This window comes from Podarcis erhardii, assembly GCF_964252035.2.
Source record: "Podarcis erhardii genome assembly, chromosome: 14".
In the NCBI taxonomy this organism is placed as follows: Eukaryota; Metazoa; Chordata; class Lepidosauria; order Squamata; family Lacertidae; genus Podarcis; species Podarcis erhardii.
Genome location: NC_138503.1, coordinates 55043152 through 55057176, shown reverse-complemented (window position 1 = coordinate 55057176; position 14025 = coordinate 55043152). Strand labels below are relative to the sequence as shown.

General features: G+C 43.5%; 1 protein-coding gene across 1 annotated transcript in view; it reads left to right on the top strand.

Moving 5' to 3' along the window:
• The first annotated feature begins 5589 nt into the window (after positions 1-5589).
• LOC309329524 (uncharacterized protein) overlaps positions 5590-14025 on the top strand; it is a 31396-nt gene continuing 22960 nt past the window's right edge. Inside the window, exon 1 of the transcript XR_014151192.1 lies at positions 5590-5641. The gene's annotated coding sequence lies outside the window, so the exon portion shown is untranslated. The remainder of the gene's footprint in view (positions 5642-14025) is intronic.

The window sequence follows — 14025 nt, the reverse complement described above, 5'->3', positions numbered from 1 at the left end:
TTCAATTCCGTAATCAATAAAGTTGTGGCCTTTCACGCCCATTAACCTTAAAGCAACGTGTCTTCATTTCAACTGGGGGATGAAACTTGCAAAGCAATAGAGAATAAAAAGAACTGAAATACAACAAAAAAACTTTATCAGATCATAATCCAGTGTTATTAGAGTTAAAAGGAGAATGAAACTCCATATTTAGGTGGAGACTAAATGGCAGCCTTCTAGATAATCTAGAAACCATGCAAAAAGTGGGGGGGGGGAATCTGAAGGATTATTTTGAATTCAACTTGGATAAAGGGACCGATCTTAACATTGTATGGGACACAAGCAAAGTGGTAATGAGAAGTTTTTTTATTCAGCAAAGTGCATATCAAAAAAAGAATCTGAGAAAGAAAAAAGGAAATTATGGTGGAGTTGTTAAAAAAGAGTTGATTAAGAAACCTGGGGAAGATTTGATAAAACAAAACATAAAACTGTTACAGACACAATTTTTAGTGTAAGAGAATTAAGAAATTGAATGGAAATTTAAAAGGTTGAGACAAAAAAATAATTTTGCAAATAAACTAGGGAAATTGCTTGGTTGGTAATTAAAAAAGAAGAAAGGCCAAAATGTGATAAATAAATTGGAGGTAGAAGGTAGAATAATAGATAATCCTAAGGATATTAAAAGACAATTTGAGAAATATTATATAGAATTATATCGAGCCAGCAAAGAAAATTAAGACATTATTGAAGAAAATTTAATGAAAGTAATTTACCTAAAATTCCAAAAGAAAAACTGATTGACTTAAATGTACCTATAACAATTCAAGAGATACAAGTGATCAATTACTCTAAAATAGGCAAATCTGCAGGACCAGATGGCCTATCAGCCAAATACTACAAAAAATTACAGGACTTTCTGATACAACCATTGGTGGAAGTAATGAATAAGATACTGATAACAGTGAAAAATCCTGAAAGAGGCATATATAATGTTACTCCCGAAACAAGACACAAATTTATTTTGGTAAAAAATTAAGGCCGATATGTCTGCTGAATAATGGTAATAAAATATTGGACAATATTATGGCGAACCATTTGAAATGCGTGCTTAACAGTTAATTCATCATGATCAAGCCGGCTTTCTTCCTGGCCGACAGATGACGGGTAATACAAGGAATATAGCTGATATTACAGAATATCTGGAGATCAGGAATGAAAAGCAGGCAACATCTCTGTGGATGCAGAGAAGGCCTTTGATAATGTGTCGTGGGGCTTTATGAAAAAACTATAGGGGTGATGCATTTCGGAGAATTGATGCAATATATTCAGACCAACAGGAAAGGTTATTAGTGAACAATGCAATATCAGAAAGATGTAAAACTACTAAAGGGACAAGACAGGGTTGCCCCCTGTTGCCATTATTGTTTATTTTAGTATTGGAGATACTGGCGAGAAATAGAAGACCAGAAAAAGAAATAAAAGGTATATCAGTTGCATGCAAAGAGTATAAATTGAGAGCATTTGCAGATGATGTAATAACAGTAGAAAACCCATTGGTGAGTCTACCAAGGGTATTGGACAAAATGTACGAGTTTGGACAGGTAGCAGGATTCAAGCTAAATAAATCAAAACAAAAGTATTGGTTAAAAATATGATGGAAAAAAGTAAAAATGAATTACAACTGGCAACGCAATTAACATTTGAAAAAAAGGTGAACTATTTTGGTTTATGGCTGTTAAGAATATAAATATATTTAAGGATAATTATGTAACAACTTGGAAAGAGCTAAAGAGAAATATGGAGATTTGGGGAAGAATGAATTTATCACTTTGGGGAAGAATTTCTGTCATAAAGATGAATGTATTGCCAAGAATGTTGTTTCTATTCCAGACGATACCTGTGGCCAGTGGGGAGGGACACTTCCCGCAATGGCAAAAAGATATAACTAAATTTATCTGACAGGGGAAGAAACTAAGGATTAAATATAAATTACTAACAGATGATAAAGAAAGAGGGGGCTTCTTGCTGCCAGATTTAAAATTGGTCTAACAAGGCAAGTTCAAGGGCAGAGGAAGATGGAAGAGGTTGCGATTGCACCTCAAAAGATACAGAGACTCAAAATCCCGCATGACCAAAAGCTGCAACGTTGGAAGATTGAACTTGGAGAACATCTCTCAAACTTTGGAGTTAAGGAAGCCTTTAGCTCTGGTGGGACTGTGAAACAAGCTGACGATTACTTTTGGAACAACTATCTTTTGGATTACAAATCAAACATTGGGGAGTGGACTACCGGGGAATGGGACAATCTGATAAAAGAAAATGAAGAATTTTACTGTATGGAATTCCCGGAGATTCGCTCCCTAAGGAGAAAGGGAAGAAAACATGCAAGAATCCAACAAGGGACAAGGATGTGTGAAAGTATAACCAGGAACAAGAAAACCCGCAGAGGGGGCTTAGAAGGGACTTGAGAGCCTCAGATATTAGAACACCTGACTGATGGATAGGATATAATGGTGTAAGGACTGACATCATCCGAAACCAGGAAAAAGGGACATTGGATAAAACTAGAATGAGAATTGCTTTATATATATATATAAATCATTTTATTTTTGGAATTAGTGTAATACTAATGAAATACTAAAATGTGCTGGAAAGGAATTAATTGGCTTTAGCAGAAAGGCTTGAAGGAGTTAAGTTTAAATATGGTCTAAATTTCAATATTTTAATGTTTTGAAGGTAAGATAAGGTTAAAGAAATTAATGATAAATAGAACTGTAAAATTTTCAAATGTTAATGATGTTGAAATGAAATGAAGTGGTTCGAGTAATAAGGTAAAATAAGAACTTGTAAGAATGGATTGATATTAGATGAAAATCTGAAGATATAACATATGAGGATAAACAATTAATGGTAAACCAAGAGAGGTATGAATTTGCTGAACCAACTTTTAAATGGAATACAAAAAAAGGGAGGTGAGAGGAAGTCAGGAAAATAAGTAAATGAATGGTAAGAAACTGAAAAAAGGGATTTTTGTTTTTCTCTTTTCTTTTTTATGCTAAATTTTTGGTTTTTGTATTTTTCTTGTGGGTTTTTTTGTTTTTGTTTGTTCATTGTTCTGTAACTTTTTTCTTGTTAAAATCTAATAAAATATCATTAAAAAAAATTGTATTATGAGGTGGATAATTTTGAAAAATACAGATATTTTAGACCTTGAAGGTCATGATAACAGATTTGGATGGCATGCATATTTGTGGTATGAGACGTGCATAAAGGATTTTTTAAATCATGTAATAAGAAATGCAATTTATGGTATATGGGAAAAATATAAAAACCTGTTGGAACAGAAAACTCCATGGTGGATTTCCCCAATAGAAGTGATATTCTTTTTTTAAAAAAGTCAGTGCAAAAGCAGAATGGGTAAATTATAAAGAGTTGCTCATTGAGAGAGAACAGCAAATGAAATTATAAAATATGGAAAACATAAGACAGTTAGTCACAGATTGGCTGCAAGATCACCAAATAAATGATGTGCTTAAAGTAGATAAGAAAAGAGAATTCAGTACAGAATTCTCAAGGTTTGAAAAAGAATAATTGGGAAATGATGTGAAATTTTTGTCTAGAATGTATAAATTACTGCTAGAATGGCATACAAAAGATGAAAAAGTCAAATCACTAATGACATAGGGCATAATATTCAGCCTGAGTCTTGGAAAAAATTATGGAAGGAAAATTTAAAATTTACAGCATGCTGTTCGTTGAAAGAAAATTATATAAAAATGATGTATAGACGGTATTTCACACCAGTGAAATTGGCAAAGATGTATAGAACTGCTTCTAATGTATGCAGGAAATGTAAGAAAGCATCTTCTACCACATGCGGTGGATGTGCAAGGTAACAAAAGAATTCTGGGAAATGATATATAATGAGTTGAGGGGGGTTAAAATAACATTGGGGGGGAGATTTTTTTTGTTAGGCATTATAGGTACAGAGATTCTGGAAGAGCAGAAAAGACTATTTATGTTTGCAATGACAGCAGCAAGAATACTACTGACCCAGAAATGACCCAGAAGAACGGCTGCAGAAGATGCTTGGAGTATGCCGAAAGGGCGAAATTGACCGGTAGATTCAGAGACCAGGACAAGAAGAAGTTTAGGAGAGAATGGGGGGGGGATTATAGTTTACTCAAGAGAACATTGTAAACAGTTAAAAACTTTGGCAGGATTAGAATAATACTTGGAAAAGACAGAATATAATGGAAAAGTTAATAATAGATATAATAAATAAAATAAAATAATTTATATAATATATATTAATAAAAATAAAAATAGATATAACAAATGGGGGGGGGTAAAAAAGGATGGACAATGGAAACCAGAGAAGGGCGGGGAAAGTCAAGGGATTCTGAGAATCCTAAATATAAAGGTGATAGATACGTTTAAATGGAAATTTGTTATGTAAAACTATAAACAAACAAACAAACATTTCTACCAGTTGGACCACCTCTTGGCTGTTTAAAATCTTTATTAGGCACAAATGATTAAAACATGATTTTTGTTTTGATTTCAGCATTTTAATTATAATTTCTTCTTAAACCAGAAGTTGGGGGCAACTGGCAGGTATATAACCTCAGTCTAGGGTTGCCATATTTCAAGAAGTAAAAATCTGGACAGTTCTTGAGCTCCAATGTTGTTGAGCTTCTTTTGTGTGATCACCCGCTCACCCCTGGGCCTTCCTTCACCACCAAACCAGCTGCTGCTCTGGCTCTCCCATTATTTCCCAACTTTTCCCCTCATCTGCCTCTGAGCTGTGACCTCCCACAAACCCCTGTTGTAAATCTATACTGTTTCCTCTTCCTTTCTCCCTGGAACGGTCCGGATGGGCAGGCGATCTCTACCACTTCTTTTACCCAGTCCCTGACACCCACCCATTTCCTCATCCTGGATCCTGGTTTGGTGGCCATGAAGGCCAGAACCACCGTGATGGTTTTGGCCAAGACACTGCAATGGAGAAGATGATGCCAAAGGCCGTTTGTCGTAAAGAGCAGCTCACTGGCCAATGAAGAGCAAGGAGCAGAGGAAGCAGAGCAAGAGGGCAAGGAGCAGAGTGTAGGTGAGGTCCCGGTTGTTGGCTTTGACAATGGGAGTGTCCCCGTTCTTAGAGAAGACGCCAAGGACCAAGGCTGTGACCAGAGCGAAGAAGAGAGCTTCATTGAAACTGCCTGACAACTCCTTATTATTTTCATTAGTTTTTAATGTTTAATGTTTTACTGTGGTTTTATAATATGTTGGGGTTAAATATTCCTGGTAAGATAGATAGATAGATAGATAGATAGATAGATAGATAGATAGATAGATAGATAGATAATACTTTATTCGGCTATAAGCCCACAAGGTAAAACAAATCAATAAATAAAATAGCATTTTACAATCTAAAATATCAACTAAAATATTTCAACGCATAATCTCCTTCACATTACTTATTCCTGTTAAGGAAAGCCACAATAGATCGGGCAGTGGTCAAAAGTCTGAAGCCCCCTAGACCCAAAAAATCATTATAAGACACCATTCATTGCATTCCACTATTATTTCTTCTGCTCAGGTGCGCATGGCAAACTTGGAAGTGGAAGAGCAATAAAGAGCCATATAGCACAAAGAATGACTGGTATGAAGGAGCAGCCAAGAAGAATAGAGTTGGCCAGTTTGTCACTCAAGTGCCAACCTCAGGGCAGCCCTTGATCTCTCTGGGTGGGCACAATACAGGGCTGCCTCAATCCCGGCTCAACGCAAGTTGGCCCCATTTTGTCTGGAATATGAGATTTGACTAGAATCCATGCACAGACCTAGATTATATTACTCACAACTCAGAAGAGTACTAACATGCTCCTGCAACATTCAGAGTTGTGTGCTCTGTATAAATCAGCAGGTGATGTTTTTCACCTGCAATATTTGAAGATTTTTGAAAAGCAGAGAACATGGCGCACAGGTAAAAAGATGGCAACCCTACTTGGTGATGCTGTGTAAATCTGTACTTTATGCTGGAGAGCTGTCTTGCAAGGAACACAGATGTTCAGTGATGATGTCATAGCTAAAAGAGTGAGATTTTATGTGTACAGTGATACCCCGGGTTAAGAACTTCATTTGTTCTGGAGGTCCGTTCTTAACCTGAAACTGTTCTTAACCTGAAGCACCACTTTAGCTAATGGGGCCTCCCGCTGCCTCTACACCACCACTGCACAATTTCTGTTCTTATCTTGAAGCAAAGTTCTTAACCTGAGGTACTATTTCTGGGTTAGCGGAGTCTGTAACCTGAAGCGTCTGTAACCTGAGGTACCACTGTACTCACGATCACCTAATACGGAATATTAACCTTTGAAAACCACCTTGTAATCATGGTAGTAAAAGGGGGGCGGGTGATTGTGCAACTAGGTTGATTTAGGAGGAGATGGTCTTTCCAAAATCCTGGTCCTATGCTGCTTAGAACATTAAGTATCATTATGGGTACTTTGAATTGTGTCTGCAAATGTACTGGCAGCCAATGAGATCGTTTGAGCAGTGGAGTCCCCTTCTCCAGGAAACTGGCCCTGATCCACAGCCCAACCACAGCATCCCAGGCTGAATGCGGTTTCCAAATGTTTTTCAGAGACAATCCCACATTAATGGACAAGTCCAAACTTAGTGTTCAAATTTTAAGCATTTCATTGTGATGGGATACACATAGGATATTTGCCTGGCTGAGTGAGAAACTTTTTGTGTGTGTTGATCAGCTCTGCCTGGGTGCTTCTGGCCCCAGTGAGATGTTGATATGACATGTCAGAGACAGCAGATGCATCCCAGAGAGAGAAGAACAGGTTTCTTTCTCTGCAGGAACTTGATTATCAGCTGCTTGCTGAAGTTTATTTCATAATTAGAAAGCTGGCTGCCGGCTTTAATTGCGCTTTCTGCTGGCTCCCTGACAATCACAGCCTTGCCTTGCCTTGTGCTTTGGGGAGTTGCCCCTTTGGGATTTGGCACAAGGTGGAAAGTACCAAGTCCAGATAAACACAGGTTGCCATTAATACCATGTAAAATCTAAACGCTGTTTACAATGCAGGACAGAAAATTGCACAGCAAAGTTTAAAATAAACTAACTAGTTTCAATACTGAATGTCAAGTACAATTATGATCGCTGAATCTGTGACAATCGCTCCTAATTGCAACTGCACATGGCATATGTGATGACAATGAGGGCTCTCCATCAATTATCTCTAATTACAGGGTCTTGACGTGGCTTTTGCTCTGGGGAGATGCCCCTAGGAGAGAGTGCTCCAGGTGGCAAGAGCAGCATTCAGTTAGACAGTTTGACACTAGGGCACTTGCCAAGGCAGAAAGGAACTTTGATTTAATGTAGATCAGAAAATCCTTTTATGAAGGATTGACAACCTAGATCATGGTCTCTTCTAATCCAGCTAGGCCATTCCTACAATGACAAAAGTGCTTTATGTATGTGCAAAAAAATCATCTTCCATAAAATGTCGGGTTCTGTTGCTTTAATGCATTAGGCCAAGGCTGGGGAAGTAGCCCCAGGGACTGAACTGGACTCTCTCTGGTCCTTGAAACTCTCCCCAGGCCACAACCTGATTCACATGCTGTATCCAGTGCTAGTTATACTCAGAGTAGACCCAGTCCCAAAAATGAGCATTCTTTTCAGTGGGTCTAAGCAGACCTACTAACATACAATCCTGAGTGATTCTGGCTGGACAGTTTCAGAACTGTCAGGGTTCATCTTGGACTGGCAGGTTCAGTTGGAGCAGACAGGGGGTGAATTGTCATAAACTGGATTAGAGGTGGAGGGGGGACCACTCCTTAACACCCCAACATTGACTGACTTGCAGGGAGCTCAATTGTACTTGGTTATGTCATGCCCGCTATTCCTGCTAAGAACTGGCTGGCATGGCCAAATCCTGCAGAAAGCAAGATGAAATTTTCAATCCTGCTTGGTTTGGGTGTGCCAGCGAGTCCCACCTGGGAACTGGCTGGCTCTTCCAAATACTGCAGAAAGTGGGTCACACACACACACACACACACACACACACACACACACCGTGCCACAGTTGATGTGAAGGAGTTCAGTCCCTCCTTATTCTTCCCAAAGAAGGAGACTCCACCACACTCCTTGCTGCCAAGGAGTGTGGTGGAGTCTCCTTCTTTGGAGGTCTTTAAGCAGAGGCTTGACAACCATATGTCAGGAGTGCTCTGATGGTGTTTCCTGCTTGGCAGGGGGTTGGACTCGATGGCCCTTGTGGTCTCTTCCAACTCTAGGATTCTATGATTCAATTCTATGATTCTAAGTTTGGAGTATGGGGTCCCTTTACCTTTACCTTTTGCCCTAACCCTACAGAATGGAGGATGAAAGTACACATCAGCAGATGTGGGGGGGGGGAGTTTAATCCTGCTTTGGCAATATGTTCCCCCACCATCCTGGGCTAGCATTAATTGGTGGCCTGGAGAGTCCATTTGGCAATCATGCGGCATCTTTACAATGTCAGATTATGACAGGTGGGTGGGACCTCCCACTGCCAAAGTTGGCCTGCGAATGCAGAGGAGATAAAGATCTGGCCCCCCAGGATGAAAAGGCTTTCTGGCCCGTTTCAACGTATCCTGCATACCAGCCGTCTCCAAGCAGATCAGCACAAACACGTTCAGGGGTTCTAGGGGGGAAATATCTGACCCATGCTATGAGCCTTAGTGTGTGGCCATTGTGGCCTAGTTTTAGTGGAAAAAGTTAAATATCTGGGTGTTAATTTGTCAGTGAAAAACTTGAATTTATATAAAGCTAATTATGAGAAATTATGGAATGAAATTAAGAGAGATCTTGAGAGTTGGTCAAACCTAAAATTGTCATTAATGGGCTGGATATCAGTGGTTAAGATGAATGTATTGCCAAAGATGCTGTTTTTGTTTCAAGCCCTCCCAATCATTGATAATGTGAAATGTTTTAGAGAATGGCAGAAAGCCTTATCTAGATTTATTTGACAGGGGGGAAATCCCAGAATTAAATATAAATTATTAACAGATTCAAAAAGGGGGGGATTTTCCCAGCCAGATTTGAAGATATATTTTGAAGCCGCAGTACTTGGTTGGGTTAAGGAATGGATACAAATAGATAATGCTGATGTTGTTGGAGGGATTTGACAATGTATTTGGCTGGCATGCTTATCTATGGTATGACAAGATAAAGGCCCATAACGGTTTCAAAAATCATGTAATTAGAAAATCTCTATATAATGTTTGGATAAAATATAAAGATCTCTTAGAAAGGAAGACACCCAGGTGGCTTTCACCGATGGTGGCAAAGGCCCAGAAAAAGTTAAATATGGAGATTAAATGGCTGAGATATTCAGACTTATTGTTGGAAGATAAAGAAGGATTTAAAATAAGACCATTTGATCAAATCACAGATAAAATAAATTGGTTACATTATCACCAGATCTATGAATTGTATAAGTTAGATAGGAAAAACTGGTTTGCACTGGGGAAAAACCAAACTGGAAATGGAGTTGTTAGATACCAATGTTAAAAATTTATCTAAAATGTATAATTTCTTGTTGTAGTGGCATACAAAGGTTGAACAAGTTAAATCTGTGATGATAGATTGGGCAAGAGATGTTGGACATAATGTAATGTTTGAAGACTGGGAAAGGCTGTGGAGGAAAGGGGTCAGGAAAATGTTATGAAAATGATGTACAGATGGTACTTAACCCTGTAAAATTAGCAAAGGTCTACCACAAGAGACAACCTATGTTGGAAATGTAAAGAAAAAGAAGGAACCTTTTACCATATGTGGTGGACCTGTCCCAAGGTGAAAGACTTCTGGGGAAAGATTTATAATGAATTGGAAAAAATGTTGAAATACACATTTATTAAGAAACCAGAAGCCTTTCTACTTGGAATAACAGCTTTGGAATTCCCCATGAAAGATGTCAGATTGTTTTTGTATGCCACAACTACAGCTAGAATTTTGTTGGCCAAAAATTGGAAATTACAAGAAGTACCAACAGTGGAGGAATGGCAGATGAAGATGATGGATTTTTGGGAGCTAGCCAACCTGACCGGAAAAGTCCGCGACCAGAAGGAGGAGGAGTACCAAGAGGAATGGAAGAAATTCAAAGAATAACCCCTGAAACGTGCTGGCTGAGAGTGTGGGTGTGAAAAGATATTCATCAAAATAATCTGCCGGCATTGGTCTGTGTGGGAAAAGTGCATGGAACTCGTCTTTGAGGAATTGCTCCTCCACGGCATAGTCCGGTACCCACCTGTTGGTGCTGGCCGGGGTGTCCTCCCTGGCGAGTAGATATTCAATCCCTTCCTCCCCCCATCTCGAGTCCAAAATCTCCGTGGCCTCATTGAGTGGCTCCACCCTCGGCGACCCCCCCTCCGTGGGCGCTTCCCTGAGCGGGGCTGGTGCTGTCTCTGGCGCCTGAAACCTGTGAGGTGCCTTGTAGGGCGTGAGCACTGATCTATGAAAGACCGGGTGCATTCTGGATCCCTCCGGGAGTGTCAACCGGAAGACCACTGGATTGATCTGTGCCTCGACTTGGTAAGGCCCTAGCTGCTTGTGTCCGAGCTTTTTCTTTGCTAACGATCTGGCCGGGACTGCCTGGGCCGCTAACCAGACCCAGTCTCCCACCCGTATGTCTTCCCCAACTCTCCTGTGTCTGTCTGCCTGCATTTTGTATGCGTGTTTTGCTAGTTCTAACTGCCTCCGGAGTTGCTCGTGGACCTCCTGTAACTCCGTTGCCAAGGCCTCTGCTCCCTGTGGTTCCCCCTCCCCCACTCTCTCTAATCCCGGGAAGGTTCTGGGATGCCGCCCATTGTTGGCGAAGAACGGTGTCACCCCCGTGGACACGTGCTTCGTGTTGTTGTAGGCGAACTCGGCCAGCGGTAGAGTCCACCCATGTCGAAGGCTGCTGATTCGCGTAGCATCTGAGGTACTGCTGCATGATGGCGTTGACCCTCTCCGCTTGTCCGTTGGTTTGCGGGTGTCTTGCCGACGCTAGGTTGATCTTGACATTCAGGATGCCCATCAACTTCTGCCAGAAGTTCGAGATGAACTGGCGCCCCCGGTCGGACAGGATAGACCGTGGTAGACCGTGCACCTTGAACACGTGGTCTATGAACAGTTTGGCGGTCTGTTCCGCTGTGGCCACCTTCACGCAAGGAATGAAGTGGGCCATCTTGGTGAACATGTCCACGACCACGAGTACTGCTGTTTTGCCCCGGGAGCTGGGCAGATCCGTGACAAAGTCCAGGGCCACCCTCTCCCACGGTTCGAGCGGTGTCTGTAGCGGTTCCAGCAGTCCCGCCGGCGGCCTGTGTACTGGGTTGGCCCTTTGGCATGTGTCGCACCTCGTGACGTAATCCGCGACTTCCCCCCTCATCTTGGGCCACCAAAAGTCTCTGGCTACTAGTTCCACCGTCTTCTCTTTGCCGAAGTGCCCAGCGCTGGGCGCGTCGTGTAACTGCTGCAGTACTTTCGCTCGGAGGTCGTCTCCGGGCACGTAGAGGGCCCCTTTTCTGAGGAGCAGTCCGTCGCGTATCTGGAACTCGTCGTCCTTCGCTGTGCCACTGCGCACCTCCTCCATCTTGGCTCGTGCGAAGGAGTCCGTCTGCAGCACGCGACGTACCGCGTCCAGGTCCACTGTGGCTGAGGCGCATGCCCACGCTTTCGGTGCGAAAATGTGCTTGGCCGCCGCCGGTGCCTCTTCCTCGAGATACTGCGGTTTCCTGGATAGCGCATCCGCCATGATGTTGTTGTCTCCCGGGATGTATTCTATCCTGAAGTCGAAATCCGCAAAGAACTCCGCCTCCAGTCCCCTTGCGGATCTTGCTGCAACAGGACTGCCCCCACGGCTCTGTCTGAAGCGTCCGTTTCAACCCTCATGGGTTTGCTGGGGTTTAGGTGCAGCAGCTGCTCTTCGGACGCGAAGAGACGCTTGAGCGTCTGAAAGGACCGCTCCGCCTGCTCCGTCCAGATGAACTTCTTCTTCTTGGAGCTGAGGGTGTCCGTGATGGCCGCCGTTTGCATGGCGAACCCCTTGATGAACTTGCGATAAAAGTTGGCAAATCCGACGAACTTCTGGACCTCCTTCCAATTGCACGGGCTCTTCCAGTCCAACACCGAGCGGACCTTGGCGCCGTCCATGGCGAGTCCCTTGTCGGATAGCTTGTAGCCCAGGAAATCCACCTCTGTCATGTCGAACTGGCACTTCTCCAGTTTGGCGTAAAGTCTGTGCTCCCGTAGTCTCTGCAGGACCTCCTTGACGTCTCTCTCGTGATCCTCCTGTGATTCCGAGAAGATCAGGATGTCATCCAGGAAGCAGACGCACTTCTTGTAGAGGAGTTCCGCTAAGACGTGGTGCATGAAGGCTTGAAAACAGTGGGAACCATTTTGTAAACCAAACGGCATAACTCTATATTCATAGGTGCCTAGGGGCGTAAACATGGCCGTCTTCCACTCGTCGCCCTCCCGCATGCGTATAAGATTGTACGCCCCGCGTAGATCCAACTTGGTGAAGATGCGACCCTTCCTCACCGTCGCCAGCAGGTCGTCAATCTTGGGCATGGGGAATGCCGTGGGCTTTGCCCTTGAATTTATGACCCGGTAATCAACTACAAGCCTCTTTTGGGGCGTGTCTTTTTTCTTCACAAAAAACACGGGACTGCCCCCCACTGTTTGGATTCTTGTATGAATCCCCGCTTCAAGTTGTGGTCTATGAACTCCCTGAGTTCTTGCAGTTCATCCTCAGACATGGAATACAGTTTCCCCGTCAGCAGCATCGCCCCCAGCAGGAGGTCAATCTTGCAGTCGTAGGGTCTGTGGGGAGGCAGCTTGTCCGCTTCCTTCTCGCAGAAGACCTCCAAAAACGCCTTGTACTTGCCGGGTACTGCTTGCAGCATGCCCAGTTGTAGCTGTGGGTCATCCTCTTGCCCCTCCTCTTCCTAGCTAGTCAGGATGCAGTGTTCTGCGCAGTAGAAGGAGCAAAAGGTCAACTGACGCTGGTACCATGCTAATGCCGGGCTGTGCCTGTGCAGCCAACTCATGCCCAATACTATGGGTGTGTCTGACAGGTGGGTGACATTGAAGCTGATGACTTCCCGGTGATTTCCAATTCGCATCACCATTGGCGGCATTTGCTGTACCACCTGTCCCCCCAGCAATTCTCTTCCATCGACTGTCACTACTTTCAGGGGCATCGTGGCAGGCAGGAGCGCTATGCTATGTTGCTTGATGAAATCCACTCCTATAAAGTCTGCATTGCTACCAGAGTCAATGGTAATCGGGACTTCCATGGTGAGCCCATTGGGAAGCTGGAGGGCTGCGGTGAGCTGCACCACTGGTTTGGGTGGGAGGGGGTCTGTGGGCTGTAAGAGTTCTGGGGACTGCTTCACTGACTCGTCTGGCTGGGCCCCAGTGCCTCTGCTTCCAGCCAGACTCCGTCGTTTCCCTGCTGTGGTTCTCTCTGCTGAACTGCTTCTGTTACTGTTGCTGAGGCTGCAGTGTGCTTGTGGAGCCTCTGGGGACAGTCTTTCGCCATGTGCTGAGCACTTTCGCAGATGTAACACTTCCTGTTCCCTCTAGGAGGCTTCGCCTTGACTGCTCCTGGTGTTTGGGCTCTGGTTGCTGTCTGAGCCCTGGCACCACCTATCTCCATCGGCTCTTCACCCCCTCCCAGTGGAGGCGTGGACTGGGCGTGCGCTGTCTCTCTGGGAAAGAAAGGAGCTGATCTAGCTGGCGTGCGTCCCCAACGTCCTTCATCCTTGCTCCAAGGACGGTCTTCCAGCCTCACTCCTATCGCCAGCGCTCTCTGGACGACTTCCTTAGTGGTCTGGGGTCTCTCCCCCCTCGCAATTTCATCCTTAACTGGCCCATTCAGCCCCTCCCAGAACAGGTCCCTGACGGCAGCTGAGTCTTTTTCCCACCCTAGCGCGTTGACCAATGCGAAAAAGCGGGAGTGGCATTGTCGCACAGTGGCTTTCCCTTGTCTCAGTCCATGTATCTCCCTTCTG